The sequence below is a fragment of the Bos indicus x Bos taurus genome, chromosome 9, assembly GCF_003369695.1.
Source record: "Bos indicus x Bos taurus breed Angus x Brahman F1 hybrid chromosome 9, Bos_hybrid_MaternalHap_v2.0, whole genome shotgun sequence".
NCBI classification, from domain to species: Eukaryota; Metazoa; Chordata; class Mammalia; order Artiodactyla; family Bovidae; genus Bos; species Bos indicus x Bos taurus.
Genome location: NC_040084.1, coordinates 33,670,550 through 33,687,857, shown reverse-complemented (window position 1 = coordinate 33,687,857; position 17,308 = coordinate 33,670,550).

The window sequence follows — 17,308 nt, the reverse complement described above, 5'->3', positions numbered from 1 at the left end:
TGAGCACTTGAAATATAGCTAGTGTGGCTGAGAAACTGAATTTTAAGTTTTAAGTAATGTCAGTGTAAATAGCCACAGGTGGGTAGTGGCTACCATACTGGACAGCACAGCTACGGAAGCTCCAAATGAGTGATTTCCAACTTTAGCAAGCATCAGAATCCCCTGGACTTTAGCAAGCATCAGAATCCCCTGGAAGGTCTGCTAAAACACAGATCAGATTGCTTGATCTCTTCCTCCACTCAGAGTTTCAGATTCAGTAGGAACGGGGTGAGGGTTCCAGACTTTGCACTTCAAACAAGTTGGCAGATGATCCTGGGGCTGCTGGTCCACACGCTGAGAGCACCAAACTGTCACCCAGCTTTCAGATTCCCAGGACAGAGTGTTGTCCCAGAGAGAGAAACACTGATCATTACTTAATTATTAGTTTAAACACACACACACAAGTGTGCACACACACACACACACACACACACTGGGTGGTCAGTAGATGAAATTGCCTCCACCACACTACAAAAACAGGGCAGGTGGAGCTCATCAAGGCCATGAACAATTTTGCTCTGTCTTGGAGAAGATGAGGTCTGCTTCTAAATCAGAACATACAGCATGTCTGCCTGTGTGGCCCTAAGCCTTGGTTCCACCCTAGCAGGGGGCAAAAGAGAAAATCCTCTATCATCAAGACCAAACTAGACACCTGGTAAAACCCATATGTCACAAAACTTGATTAATTTTTTCCTTGCTAAGCGTAGCATCAGCAAAGCGCCTGATTTATCCTAGGAATGAACTATTAAATATCAGTGCAGGTCAACTGCAGCTTCCATTCCTGGAAAACACATATTTCAGGTGTGGGGCAGGGGGAGAAGAGAGTCCCTTAACCTTCCTTCTAACCTTTTTCTTCATTTAAAAAGGCAGAAATAATCGAGATTTGCTGTTGTAATACAACCACGGAATTTCAAAGACATGACCTTTATACTTTAGTCCTAATATTATAAATAAACTTATTCTAGGTGGAAGAATAACACCTGACAGGTTGGTAGGGGTTGGGAGAGTGGAGAGGTCTTTCAGACTGCCTCCACCATTCTTGGTCAGTACAGCTCTAATCATAACATTCTATTACATCAATAATTCAGTTGGAAGAGTTAGGCTGCTTGCCATGTGTTGAATACCAAAAAAAAAAAAAATCCTTTTTTATGTGTTCATGTATCTACACTTTTCCTCCCACACTAACTCTGGGATTTGCCATATGATTTGCTTCAAGTTCAGTTCAGTTCTGTCGCTCAGTTGTGTCCGACTCTTTGCAACCCCATGGAGTGCAGCACGCGAGGCCTCCCTGTCCATCACCAACTCCCAGAGTTTACTCAAACTCATGTCCATTGAGTCAGTGATGCCATCTCATCCTCTGTCATCCCCTTCTCCTCCTGCCTTCAATCTTTCCCAGCATCAGGGTCTTTTCAAATGAGTCAGTTCTTCGCATCAGGTGGCCAAAATATTGGAGTTTCAGCTTTAGAATCACTCCTTCCAAGGAATATTCAGGACTGATTTCCTTTAGGATGGGCTGGTTGGATCTTCTTACAATTGGGCAGTAGAAAATTGACATAAGCAGAGATTTTATAAAGCTTTTGCACATTTATTGCACATCTACTGTCTTTATATTCCTAAACTTTCACAATGATTATATGCTCAGGTATGTTTGCAATATGTGGAACAAAGTCAGATCTGCCCAGCTGTCCTAACTGAAGCCCTAGATATATGAGACGATTTGGCCAAGATTAACAGTGCTGCCTAGTGGACCTGGTATTGATCATGGATTCCTGAATGAGTTCAGTTGACTGCAGCTCAGACTAGGAAAACTGACCATCAGAACTGTGGACCCATGAAAAATAATAAATGATTTTGTTAAGTCAGTAAGCTTTGGGGGTGATTTGTTACACAGCTAGAGCTAACTGATTTATTGTGTTTCCTTATAGGTGCGTCAGTTATGTGGTATATCTAGGAAAAATTATGTTTTTTCCTAGATATAAAAAAAAAGTTATTCATTATATACATCCACATTTTTGGCTGTTCTTAGGCCTACTTCAAGCTTGTATTATGAAATCTATGGGAGGAGAAATCTTAAAGGAGGAAATTTAAATCCTTATTCCATTCAGATATCAGAATGTCATCGGTCTCAGTAAATCCAGTAAGTTTTTAAACAAAGTGAGGATGCTGAATGGGAGTATATGTTTACCACATGATCACAGACCTGATTATTACCCTAAAAGGAAAAACCCTTCCTTTCAGATGCATCCTCCCATCCCCCTTTGCCTGCTGACCATCCCATTTCCTTTTACAACTTCTACTGAGTTTCCAGTACAAACTGGACAAATTGTCCACCAGCCCCAGGCAGGGGGCTTGAGAGTGTCTTAACAGAACCCCTGCTGTTGTGCATCTCTGTTCTCCACTCAGCTGTCCCATCCTGCAGCTACAGTTCTAAAGTTACAGGACAGTTTCTAACTTTGTGCCTGTCCCAAGGCATCAGGACCAAGGCACATGATTTGTAATTTATGAGGACACCCACAGAGCTGTCACTTGTAAGGCAGGTGTGGAGAAAATGGCAAGCAGCTCTAGGAAAGAAAAGGACTCTGATCTCACCCCTGAATAATGGTGGCTAACCTAGCCATGGATAGAAAGCGTTGACATAAGCGAGCTTTAAAAATAAAGCGATGGCTCATCTTGCTAAAGGCACTCTCTGTTTGTCTCTACACAGTTGAATATAACAGAATTTAAGCAATCTATGAAAAAAATAAGTTGGAGTATTTATTCTGAGGCTGCTTGCCTGTTTTTGAACTGTGCTTTGCAGTCTAAACTATCAACTTCAGGTATCCTGTAAATAAACAGGCAATTCAAAATTCAAATTAAATAACCCCAGGAGGCAAGTGATGATGATTTTCTAATCTCCCTAAAAGAAATGATACAAAATGGAAACCTAAGCAAGTTAACTTGAGCTAGATGAAATGGAATTAAAAAAATATTTTTAATTAAAACAATATTTTTAACTGAATAAACTGTGAGTCTGTATGTTAGCTGCTCATATTTTTGTGTCCACTAACTGAGTTTGATCTCATTACAGCTTATTCCACATTCCAATTTATGGTAATATTCTGGATACTAATACAAGGTGACTTAATCTTAACTTGATTTATACGGTAATGGTGGAAATCTATTTATAAGTAAAAGCAGAGTGAAAGTCTCAAGGCATTTCCCAAGCACCACAAGGCGCACGTTGCAATTCTGGATGGAAAGAATATCAGCTAGGAAGCAATCTGAGCTGTGAACCCAAATGACGTCATGATGAAAAGGCTCCAAGATTTTAAAAATATTGCTTACTGATAGGCAGCTCAACTTTCCACCTGGGGTCTGAAAGCTCCAGTGCGATGTCTGTGTTACAATGTAAGTCCGGGCGACTTCACACAACGTGAAAACCACAATGAACACAGGACTCAAATATCAAGCTGATTGTTGGTTGCAATTGGAGCTTTCACACTGGCGAAACCAGAAGATTTTCCTTCCTTTGGTGAAGACAGATCGAATTGGAAGATGTTTCCCATTTCCAATTCTTAGTTTCTTCCTGCCAGACATAACTTGCATGCTGGTAGTAACAAGTCACATTCTTCTTACAGATTTCTATATGTTGCCAATTAATAAACAGTCAGCAAACCTACTCAATGACATAAGCCATTGTGTCCTGCACCCTCTCACGTCTATTATAACTGATGAGGCTGAAAAGAACAGTTAAGGAGGTTTTGGACAACCCCAAGCCACTTTTTTGGCTCCTAGCCTGGAAAAACTCCTGACAGAAAGCTTGTCTGGTGCCCTTGGCGGAGACCCACAAGATCTAGTAAGATGCCAAAGAGGAGACAGTATGACATCAAGAGGGAAACATGCTTAAGGCAAAGGGCCTAGACCTGGCCAAAGGCAACTTGGGAAATTATTATCATTGGCTTGTGGGATGACTGCAATGCCAGTATAAAAACACGGACACTGCATTCTTTGGTCGATTTTTGTTTGGTGGTTTCATACCAAATTTAGTTCCTATTTTTAATCAGTGGAAAATAGAGTCTTGGTGGAAGTCCAGGATTATCCATCAGCTGGCCTTTTTCTTCTTTCCAGAATCCTAGCAATCAACAATCTATATATTAGCTTGGGTTTCACATCAGCAAGGTCCCAGTCACTTCCAGCTTGCCCCTTCAGCTGTATCACAGAAGATATTCTCATGGGAAGACAAAGTGTTCACAAGCTTAAAGAAAAGGTCTACTAAAATAACTGGGGATCACCAAATATTTCACATCCAATCCCTGCTCAGCTACTGTGCCCACCAACTTGATCTTTGTTGGAAGGTCCTCTGAAATTATATTCCTCCACTGCTGCTCCCCTTTCCCACCCAGCTACACCATCCCACAAACCGGGCCAAGTCTGGAAGTGTGACATGCTAAGGGGGAAGTGAGGAGGGGAGGTTTGTCCAGAGCACTCAGCTGCTAGAAAATCTCTAAAGAGCCATGGGCAAGCAAGCATCTGAGAAAGCTCTGAGTTTCATCAGAATGCATGTTTGTGAGCAATCATCAAGAAGTATCAGCTCATGGGCATGAAGAAAGAGTCAAGTGTATACAGAGAGATCAGCTCAGTGCCCTCTGATGACCTACGGGGGTGGGATGGTGGGGGTGGGAGGGAGGCTCATGAGAGAGGAGATATATGTATACATATATCTGATTCACTGTGTTGCACTGCAGACACTAACACAACATTATAAAGCAAGTATACTAAATTAAAAAAAAAGAAGAAGAAGAAAGAGTAGAAGATGGTTGGGGAAAGCCCTGAGCTTGGACCAAGACCTAAGATCTCTGGGGCCCACCTGAAAGATCTACTTCAGGTTAAACATAAAGGAACACAATAAAAACTGCCTTTACAGCTCATTATTTTCTTCCCTTTTACAGGAATGATAAGGAAACAGCTCAGGTTTCTTGATTTGTTGAGGAAAGGAGTTGTGAAAGTGAAAGTCGCTCAGTCATGTCCGACTCTTTACGACCCCATGAAACTATACAGTCCATGGAATTCTCTAGGCCAGAATACTGGAGTGGGTAGCCTTTCCCTTCTCCAAGAAAACTTCCCAACCCAGGAAAAGAGCTAGAGACAAACAATTTTAGGCTTCTGGTCTTTCAAACACAGATATAAATCTAGCCTTGGCCACTTAACGCTGTGCAAGTTTGGGCAAACAGCTTAATCTCTCTGAGCCTCATTTTCCTCATCTGCAAATAGGGAAAAGAATGTGTACTGGATGGTATTGTTACAAAGATGAATGGAAATAACATATGCGAGGCACCTAGCACAATGGCAGTCTATTTTTATCACACAGATTCACAATTATTGCTGGCAGCAAGCAGCCCCTTAGCATGGCCACGCTTACTGATTTTACAAATGTTTGTTTCCTACCTGCAGTGGGCCAGACATCCTTTAAAATAAGTTTGTGGGATAAAGAAAACTAACATTAGTGAAAGGCCCCAGGAGAATTTCTGGCTCCTTCTAAGAAATTGGGAAAATACATGAGTGGAATAATCATATGGGTAGATAAGACATATCCATAAAACACACTGTAAAAGGCAGTGTGCACCCAAGTGCCAAAACCAAACAATTTAAATGCTGAGTGTTATTCAATCTAGCACTCTAAATATATGACAAATTTTTAGCTATCTCAGAATAGTCTATATTGAATATTTCCCCAGAATTCCTAACCATTTCCTTTTTTTATTTTTTAATTGGAGTATAATTGTCTTATTGCATTAGTTTCTTCTGTACAACAATGAGAATCAGTTTTTTATATATATATATATTATATATATATATATGTGTGTATATATATATATATATATATATACATACACACACATACATCCCCTTCCTCTTGAGCCTCCTTCCACCCTTAACCATTTCTAATACATCTTATTTCAGAGTTTAAAGAGTTCTCTCAGAATTATGTCAGAATGCAAAGAATTAATCCCAAAAATATACAAGTAGCTCATGCAGCTCAATACGAGAAAAATAAATGACCCAACCAAAAAATGGGCCAAAGAACTAAACAGACATTTCTCCAAAGAAGACATATAGATGGCTGCTGCTGCTGCTGCTAAGTCGCTTCAGTCGTGTCCGACTCTGTGTGACCCCATAGACGGCAGCCCACCAGGCTCCCCGGTCCCTGGGATTCTCCAGGCAAGAACACTGCAGTGGGTTGCCATTTCCTTCTCCAATGCATGGAAGTGAAAGAGAAGTTGCTCAGTTGTGTCCGACTCTTCATGACCCCATGGACTGCCGCCTACCAGGCTCCTCTGCCCATGGGATTTTCCAGGCAAGAGTACTGGAGTGGGGTGCCATTGCCTTCTCTGATAGATGGCTAACGAACACATGAAAAGATGTTCAACATCACTCATTATCAGAGAAATGCAAATTAAAACCACAATGAGGTCCCATCTCATGCCAGTCAGAATGGCTGCTCCAAAAGTCTACAAACAGTAAATGCTAGAGAGGGTGTGGAGAAAAGGGAACCCTCTTACCCTGTTGGTGAGAATGCAAACTAGTACAGCCACTATGGAGAACAGTGTGGAGATTCTTTAAAAAACTGGAAATAGAACTACCATACGACCCAGCAATCCCACTGCTGGGCATACACACCAAGGAAACCAGAATTGAAAGAGACACATGTATCCCAATGTTCATCGCAGCACTGTTTATAATAGCCAGGACATGGAAGCAACCTAGGTGTCCATTGGCAGACGAATGGATAAGAAAGCTGTGGTACATATACACAATGGAGTATTACTCAGCTATTAAAAAGACTGCATTTGAATCAGTTCTAATGAGGTGGACAAAACTGGAGCCCAGAGTGAAGTAAGTCAGAAAGAAAAACACCAATACAGTGTATTAACACATATATATGGAATTTAGAAAGATGGTAACGATGACCCTGTATGTGAGACAGCAAAAGAGACACAGACGTAAAGAGCAGACTTTTGGACTCTGCGGGAAAAGGCAAGAGTGGGATGATTTGAGAGCATAGCATTGAAACATGTATATTGCCATATGTGAAATAGATCACCAGTCCAAGTTCAATGCATGAAACAGTACTCAAAGCCAGTGCACTGGGACAACCCTGAGGGATGGGATGGGGAGGGAGGTGGGAGGAGGGTTCAGGATGGGAGATACATGTACACCTATGGTTGGTTCATGTCAACGTATGGCAAAAACCACTACAATAATGTAAAGTAATTAGCCTCCAGTTAAAATAAATAAATAATTTTTTTTAAAGAATTATGTCAGAATGGTAATATTTTCATCTTAACTCCTATAATTCAGATTGAAGTATTGCTTCAAGCTTGTCTCCAACATTTATGTTAAAAAGAGCAATGCTGAACTTCGCTAGTGCCTAAGTGGTGAAGAATCTGCCTGCCAGTACAGGAGACATGGGTTCAATGCCTGGTCTGGGAAGATCCCACGTGCCGCCGGGCAACTAAGCCCGTGCACCACAACCACTGTGCCTGCGCTCTAGAGCCCAAGAGCCCCAACTACTGAGCCCACATGCTGCAGCTACTAAAGCCCATGCACCCTGCAGCCTGTGCTCTGCAACAACAGGAGCCGTGGAAATGAGAGGCTTGTGCACTGCAACTAGAGAACAGCCCCTGCTCGCTGCAGCCAGAGAAAAGCCCATGCAACAACGAAGACCCAGCACAGCCAAAAATGAATAAATAAATAATAAATTTATAAAGAAGAGCAATGCTGATGGACACGTCAGTACCTGAAACCAGAGCCAGAAGTAACTGAATCCCAAGCCACGTAAGTTCTCTGAGTCTCAAGTAATTTACTTTACTTATAAATTAAGGATGATAATAACATCACCAACATTGTCAATAAGAAAATACACTGCAAATTAGGAATTGACTACAAAAATATAAGCTGTTTTAGTCATACTGATCCAATGAGCTCATGTTTTCCCTCATGGTATCCATATTGAGCAAAAACAAACAAAAGCTCACACATTTCTAAGGACTGACATTGTCCAAAAAGCGTTTACCAGAATCTCATACAAATAAGTTTAAATGCCATGGATTTAAGATTAAATTTTACCCTATTGGAGCAAAATGCCTTCAATTAACAGCAGTTTTATGAACATTTCATGCCTAGAAATTAGCAGTCATTGGGTTGAATAAATGATTTACTATTTAAAAGTTACTATTTAAGTAAAATTTTCAACATTTTTGCCTTCTGTCTCCTCAAGTAGATCTTTTTTCCAGAAAGTATATAGTTTGGTCATTTAATTGGGAAGCCTGAAGATTTTCCAGAATCCTCAGACAGCACTTTTTTTACCATCCACTGTGCATTTATTCTATATGTTTTTGTTCAATGATATATCTAATCTTATCATACCTTTGGCTAATCCTTGTCTTACATTTTGTTCATTTTGCTTTTCTTCCTGTTTTGAAATCCCGTTCCTTTTACTACTGATGTATCTTTTACACAGAAATGTATGACATTAGCTTTCAGTTCTCCACACAATCAGTTTCTATTTCCTTTTTTGTCACATTTTGTTGATCTCTTTGGCATCAGAAAACATATCAATCAGCTACAGCTGCATAACAAAGCACCTCAAGACTCGGTGGCTTCCAGAACAACAATCATCTATTATAGCTCATGCAATCTGTGAGCTGGCCACAGATTGGCTGATCCAGGCGTGGCTCAGCTGTATGACTCTGCTGATTGCAGCCAGGTTTGCTCATACATCTACGGTCAGCGGGGGATCAACTGAACTAGGCTTAGCTTGCTCCTGTATCTGAGGATTGAATGGTGACTCTTCTTTAAGCTGGATTTGGCCAGTACAACTTGGAAAGGGCAATTAAGATACATGTGTCTTATTCTAATGCTGGGATCTATAGGCTATCCCAGATGTTCTTTCATGATGACGGGAGGTACAAGAGAACAGACAGAAACATGTCAGACCTCCTGAGGCCTAGGTTTGGAAGAGGCAAATCATTACTTCCGACCATCCTATTAGCCTAAACAAGGCACATGTTAAAGCAAAAGCCAAGGTGTAGAGAGAGACTCTCCTCCCATAGTTAACGGTCACTGAAAGTTACATGGCAAAGAGCGTGAGTACCAGCAGGAGTAAACTCCACAGTGGAAGGAACCGGGGCCTGCAGTAAAGTCTAGCATAAGATCCCAGCAGATGTGGATAAGCAGTATTTAACCCTCCGAGAGCATCAGAGTAGTTCGCCTTGTGTTCCCAGTGACCGTTCTGTCACACCAGGTGAGAACAAGAGGAACAGCTGTAGATAATGGGTAGGATTTCATGGCCAGAGTAATACCTATCGTTAAAACTGAAAGAATATTTACAGCAGAGGTTACGGTGCTCCACACAGCCTTTTTCCATATAACCCTATCATTGAGAAAAAACTTTGTTTCCAAGATTGAATTCTAACTGCTCACAGCTCATTTGCAATAAGTCAACTTTGGGTAACATTTGAGAGAGCCTCTTCTAGATTGCAAGTCACTGCAGTGACAGGATAAAAGAGTCTGACCCTAGTTCTGACTCAGCCCAAATATTAGATGTAGTATATAAGCAATCTTGGAGAAGGGAATAACACCCCACTCCGGTATTCTTGCCCAAAGAACTCCGTGGACACAGAAGCCTGGCGGGCTACAGTCCATGGAATCACAAAGAGTTGGACATGACTAAGTGATAAACATACACACACACACACACACAATCTTATCAGCATCATATAATTCTCTTTTATCAATACTGATGTTTCATTTCAAATGTCTGCTCCCTTTAATTACAGATCTATAACTTGTATCTTCAATGTGGATGTATCATAAGCAAAAAACACCCTGCAGTATTTAATCAATCAGAACTCTGATGAAAACAAGTGCCTAGGAAAAGTAAACGATAAGAGCTCTAAAATACCGTGGGGAGTTATGGCAATAGAGTTTTTAAAATTCAAGCATAATGGTCTTGTCTCCTAATGAGATTTACAACATAAATAGGAAGTAATTTTAGGAATAAGAATAAATAGGAAAATATAGGATATTTTATATATGTTAAAAATTAAGGGCTTCCCTGGTGGCTCAGCAGTAAAGAATCTGCCAGCCAATGCAGGATACATGGATTCGATCCTGATCTGGGAAGATCCCACACGTCTCGGAACAACTAAGCCCATGCATCACAACTATTGAGCCTGTGCTCTAGAATCTGGAAGCTGCACTGACCCCAGGTCCACAACTACTGAAGCCTGCAAGCCCTGTTGCTGCTGCTAAGTCGCTTCAGTCGTGTCCGACTCTGTGTGACCCCATAGACAGCAGCCCATGAGGCTCCCCCGTGCCTGGGATTCTCCAGGCAAGAACACTGGAGTGGGTTGCCATTTCCTTCTCCAATGCATGAAAGTGAAAAGTGAGAGTAAAGTCGCTCAGTCGTGTCCGACTCTTAGCGACCCCATGGACTGCAGCCTACCAGGCTCCTCCGTCCATGGGATTTTCCAGGCAAAAGTACTGGAGTGGGGTGCCATTGCCTTCTCCCCTGAAAGCCCTAGAGCCCTGCAACAAGAGAAGCCCCCACAATGGGAAGCCCATGCACTGCAACTAAAGAGTGGTCCCTACTCACTGCAACTAGAGAAAATCCAAGCAGCAACAAACATCCAGCACAGCCAAAAATAAATAAATAGAATTTTTTTAAATTTTTAATCAATGTGATATTTCCATAAATCATATATATCTCAGGTATAAAGTAAAAAAATTGGAACAATTTGGCATAAACTATTGTCATCTGCACCTAGGAGACGATGAATAAAAGAGACCCTCTAAACAGTTTCTCAAGATGTGCACGTGTTTTCTTTCTGGCTTACTTCACTCTGTATAATAGGCTCCAGTTTCATCCACCTCATTAGAACTGATTCAAATGTATTCTTTTTAATGGCTGAGTAATACTCCATTGTGTATATGTTCCACAGCTTTCTTATCCATTCATCTGCTGATGGACATCTAGGTTGCTTCCATGTCCTGGCTATTATAAACAGTGCTGTGATGAACACTGGGGTACACGTGTGTCTTTCAATTGTGGTTTCCTCAGTGTGTATGCCCAGCAGTGGGATTGCTGGGTCAGTGTACTAACGCATATATATGGAATTTAGAAAGATGGTAACAATAACCGTGTATACGAGACAGCAAAAGAGACACTGATGTATAGAACACTCTTTTGGACTCCGTGGGAGAGGGAGAGGGTGGGATGATTTGGGAGAATGGCATTGAAACATGTATAATATCATATATGAAACGAGTCGCCAGTCCAGGTTCAATGCATGATACTGGATGCTTGGGGCTGGTGCACTGGGACGACCCAGAGGGATGGTACAGGGAGGGAGGAGGGAGGAGGGTTCAGGTTGGGGAACACATGTATACCTGCGGTGGATTCATGTTGATATATGGCAAAACCAATACAATATTGTAAAGTTAAAAAATTTAAAAAAAAAGAAACCAACAAAAAAAAAGATGTGCATGTGACATACTTGTTGGTCTCAAAGGGAAGTGTGACGGAGGCACTGCTCATAGACACTTGAAGCTTCTGGAAGGAGACTGCCAAGTGTGGCGATCTTTGGCATAGGCAGGCCTCCATATTCCTCGCCCAGAAAGGGCGAAGTGACTCCTTACCCATCAGCTAAAATAAATTCTGGCTTCCAGCCTGGAGTCTTGCAAACCTATTCATCTTTTCCCCATTAGCTCTTAGCTTCAAGCAGTCATGCTCAAGGCTCTCAAGGCAGACTAGAAGCATCAATTCACCTGGGACCTTGTTAAAAATACCAATTCTAGGGCCCCACTCCAGGCTTCCTGTCAGAAACTCAGAAATGGGTTTCTTACAAGGGAGATGAGGGAGGAAAGTAGTTGCTTTTTGAAAGACACTCATGCGTCTAAAAGAATATTTTGGAAAAGTTTCCATCACTAAGTAATTTGGTTGCTGAAAATTATTTTATCAACTAGAAAAAAAAGAGGCTTGCAGTTGGGAGACTTTCATTGGTCTTTGAACTAATTTTATTAAAAATATTAAAAATGCAGTATCTTCCACTAACATACGCTGTTAAGAAGTCAAGACAGTGAGGTGGAGAGTGAGGGGTCTGTGGGGATACATTTAAGTTTTGCCTCTTGGTCTTCACATGGTGTCCACTTCATGAAAACTCACTATGCTGTCCATTTATAACTAGTGCATTCTTCTGCACATATGTCATACATCCTTAAAAGTTTATGATACAAAACAAGAGAGGGTTTTTTTATCCCATCTCTGAGCCTACTGAGGTAGGATTGGAGAGGAGCTGAGGCTTAGAGTTGGGTAAGTGTAGAAAAGTCTCTTCCACACATTATCATGGTCAGTGTTTCCATGTTTCTCCTAACATTAAAATGTCATTCTCCATCCCTAATAGCACAGATACTGATGCTCTTGTTTCAACCTGTGCTTCCCACAGGGATTCTAGAGTTCTTACACTCTTATTCTGCTCCCCCGACACACACTGATCCTTCTCCCCATAGCCCCCCAGCATCCGCACTCCTGCCCCAGAATTCATGCATGAAGGCACAGGGGCAGGCCAGAGGGTCAGAGAGCACTCAGATGACAGTCGTGGGGCTGGCTGGGATTACGACCGCCTTCCAACGCTGACCGCTGTCCCTGAACCAAACTGCTGCTTCCTGAAGCTTGCTTCCCTTTGGGTGACTTCCTCCTCCATTGCCAACTCAGTCTCTCAGTGAATGTCCCCTAGTGATGTCCACATAATCTCAGCATATGTTTCAGTCCCACAGTGAGCACAGATTAGTTGGGACCTGCTTCTACAAAAGCAGTTGTGGCTACTATCAAACTTCATTTACACTCACAGCTTTGCTCTTACTCATTCATCATAGCATAAAAGTTAAGCATTCAAATTCCGGCTTCCCCACTTACCAGCCGTATAACCTTGAGCAGCTTTATTAACTCCTTAGTGCTTCCATTTAACCACAAGTAAACACGGGCTTTAACAGAACCTGCCTCATAGGTGAATACTACATGAATACTGTCTCACTCAGTGACCAGGACACAGTAAAGGGCTCCACTGAAGCTAATCATTACTATTTATTTGAGAAGACATGATGGGTAAATGGGTAAAATTTCAAGTATTCAAAATTTTGCATAAGTCAGAATAATGATAAAATATTCTGAGTAGCTCTTTACCATTTTACAACCATCACAAAGGGCAATTACCATCACTAAAAAGCTAACAAATAAGCAGTGGTCTTTTCTTCACGATACACCAAGAAAAGACCTGGATATTATCTCCAAGGTGCTGTGATGCTAGAGGTATTCAGTAATGGCCAAGGGAGAACTGCATACATACACAAATATATGACGGTAGAAGTTCAATTTTTAATGGTGCACACAAAAATTACAATTTCGGTCAACCAATTAACTTTAAATATGCTATATTTGGGCTTCCCTGGTGGTTCAGTTGGTAAAGAATTTGCCTGCAATGCAGGAGACCCAGTTCGACCCCTAGGTCATTCCTTCCTGGAGAAGGAAATGGCAACCCACTAAGTATTCTTGCCTAGAGAATTCTATGGACAGAGGAACCTGGCAGGCTACAGTCCATGGGGTCATAAAGAGTCGGACACGAGTGAGCAACGAACATTTTTTCCACTATTCAGGAATTTTTAATGTAACAAGATTACATTATGGTTTTCTAACTATAACTAGATTATTCAGATGACTATTTCTTAGGCTAGACAAGGTCAGGTTCCCTTGTCTAGATTCCCCAGCTCAAAACATTTCTTCCTAACTTTTATGTCACATCTAATCATTTGCTTAATATCTGTCTCCCCACAACACTCTCAACTCCATGAGTCTGGATCAGTATCTATGTCTTTGGCCACTGAGACAGAAATCAAAACCAGACCCACAAAATTCCAGGCACTAAATAAATATTTGCTGAGTGAATGAAAAATTAAGTGTGATATAAGCATGTTATAAGTCACTTATTACTTAAATCTAAAGTCTGCTTCTAACCAAGTGCATATCGGTGAGCAGATCACTAACCTCTCCATGTCTCAGTATCCCAGGAGCAGCACACCTATCCTGTTTCCCACGTGGGGGTGGTTGTGACAGCCAGAAAGGAAATACAAGTGAAAACACAATATTCATAGGTATCGTTAAATAACATGGTGCCCAACAAATGTGTCTGTCAGGCACCTTGCCTGGCCTTCACACATTGTAAGCGGCATCAATTTAACAAGGACGAAAGCTTGTTCACATTCCAAAATGTATTACCCTAAAACTGCCTCTGTCTTTAACCTGGTATTTTTTCCCCCATACTATTTCTCATGATTTGGCATGGAATATCTGCTTGTTTGTTTGTGGCCTGTCTCCCCCACCTAGAATGGTAGCTCCTAGAGGAGAGGTTTTGTTTGGTTCACAACTGTACGCCTGGTGCCTGCAACAGTGCCCATATGCACTACGTGTTCCCAGTGAATACCGGTTGAATGAATGGGTAGAAATTGGAGAGGAGCATGGGTACCACAAAAGATGAGCAATCAAGTGTCTATCCTTGGTTGCTGCTGCTGCATTTGTACACTGTGAGTTACAGTGTCACTGAAACACGAGTTACCTCCTTGTTTCCAATGTGATTCCCATTTCAGTTGCCTAGGACATTTTAAATCCAAAGTCACACTCAGAGCCTGACACTTCTGCAGACCACGGCAGAGTAGGTGTCTTTGCTCGTCTTTAACGTTTCTCTGCAACGCCGTTATAGCCCAGACTCCGGTGGGAGCACTCACCCCTCCTCCAGGGGCTCACAACTCTTCAGGAGACTATTTCTTACTCTTGCCAAATTCCAGTCACCCAGCTGGGTGGCCAAAAAACAATACATTTGATCCACAAAAAGCAGTGGGATTGGAATGTCTCCCGTTACTGGGAGTCAAACAGAAAATCAAATTGACTAAATCCTTCTGGAATTCCATAAGGCAGCAGTTCCCTAACTCCCAGCTCTACCACATTTGCTGTCTTTTATAGCTGCAAAATGTAAACTTCTTAACACCTCTTCCCACTCCATCACTCAGTCCTTCAATCCAGCTTCAAGGGGTGCCAAGGAGTGTGAAAAGGAGAGAGAAATGAGCTGCATCATATGGCAATGAAACTGTAATTAGTGAAAGTGTTATGCTTGTGGTATAAACTTAAATAACCGATTATGGACAATTACATTACATGTCCTTAATTCAGTTTTATGGTTACTTTAGATTTTGATCATTCCTGTAGGCTTGCCACATTAAAGAATTGCATGCGTGGGTGCTCAGTTGCTCAGTCATGTCCAACTCTTTGTGACTCCACGAACTGTAGCCCGCGAGGCTCTTCTGTCCATGGGATTTCCAGGCAAGAATACTGGAGTGGAGTAGTGGGCAGCCATTTCTGCCTCCAGGGGATCTTCCCCACCAGGGATCAAACCCACATGTCCTACATCTCCTGCATTGGCAGGCAGGTTCTTTACCATTGAACGACGGGAAGCCCACATTACAGAATTAACATGCTTTAATTAGAATCCAACTGTACATCAACATAAGTCAGATGAAAACTTTTTGGAAGCATCTTTAGATTTTTAACTTCATATTTTCTCCCATCCCATGAAATTAAACCCTCCATCCATCCTCACACCACCACACAACTTGGGTGTTTTTTTTTTAATGTTTTCCTCATCCCCAGTTTTTAACACTCTAAAAGAGCAACTGTTGCAGTCAAGTTTCTTTAAAGGGAAAGTGCTTTGTCTTGACCACAGCAGCCAAAGTTATATTAAAACTGCAACTGGCTCTTTCCATGGCTGTGGTTTGGGCAAAAAGCCCTTCACTACTCTTTGCTGCTCCTCATCTGCCTTCTTTGTCTCTGCCTTCCTCTCTCCTTCCCCAGACAGAGGCTAGAGCTGTAATGTCAATGTCCATACACATCGGCAGTGAAGGAAGGTGGGTGAGTGGATGAATGTCAGCACCTCCTGATACCATCCACTAATAGGAGGATGCGAAGCACGTGAGAACTTACTGACGGATTTGCCAAATGAGTCAGTTCATTCAATTGCCACCTTGGTTGAGCTATTTGGATTTAACTCAATGTGGATCTTTAATTTGTAATTGTGCTTAAAATATCTTTAAAATATTATGACATGATAGAACACTGAAACAAAAAGCATTGTGCATGCCAAAGCATAGAAGCAGAGTTATGAAACATACATTTGTGGAAAACACAGCAAGTATTTGTCACTGGGGGTGTAAGTGAACTTCACATCTTTTTAGAAAGGCCAAGAAAGATAGAAAACACAGAAGATATATTGATGCTACATAATCAAAATTAAGAACTTTTTTTCTTTTCAAAAGATACCATTAAAGGACTTCCCTGGTGGTCCTGTGGCTAAGACTCCACACTCGCCATGCGGAAACCCAGATTCAATCCCTGGTCAGGGAACTAGACCTCACGTGCCATAACTATGACCCAGGTCAGGCAAATAAATAAAAATAAATAAATACTTTTTTAAAAGATACCATTAAAAAATAAAAGGGTGAACACAGGATATAATGAGGCTATATATATATATATATATATATATATATATAATACATACACATGCATGTAAAAACATTTTTATTCAGAATTATAAGACAAAACTCCCAAAAGGTTTGAACAGAGAAAAGATATACAAAAGGCTAAATGGAACTAGAGAAATGCAAATTAAAACCATAATATCCACTATGGAAAATAGTATAGAGATTCCTCAAAAAATTAAAACTAGAACTAGCATATGATCCAGCAATTTCACTTCTGTGTATTTATATGAAGAAAATTAAAACACTAATTCAAAAAGACATATGCACCCCAATGTTCATTGCAGCATTATTTAAAATAGCCAAGATACAGAAGGGTAAGTTTATTTACCTGAGTTGGGAACATGTTCGGTTGGAACCAGTTTATTGGGGAACTAGTTCTTGTGGGGGTGTCTACCCTAATTGGAATTATCCTTTGGCTTGTACGGTAAGTTTGGGAGCTGAGAGCCGATTTGTTGGTGCTTCGATGCTGCAATTTTTTTGTAGAATTCTTTATATTGGAGTTGCTATACATGTTGTGGTATGGTCATACTTTTAAAAATGGGAAGTATTCCACCTATAAGTGGGGGTTACTCCATCTATCTCAAAAGAGAGCCCTTTTGAGCATATACTGAATAAAAGGGCAAAATATAATTGTAAGCCTATG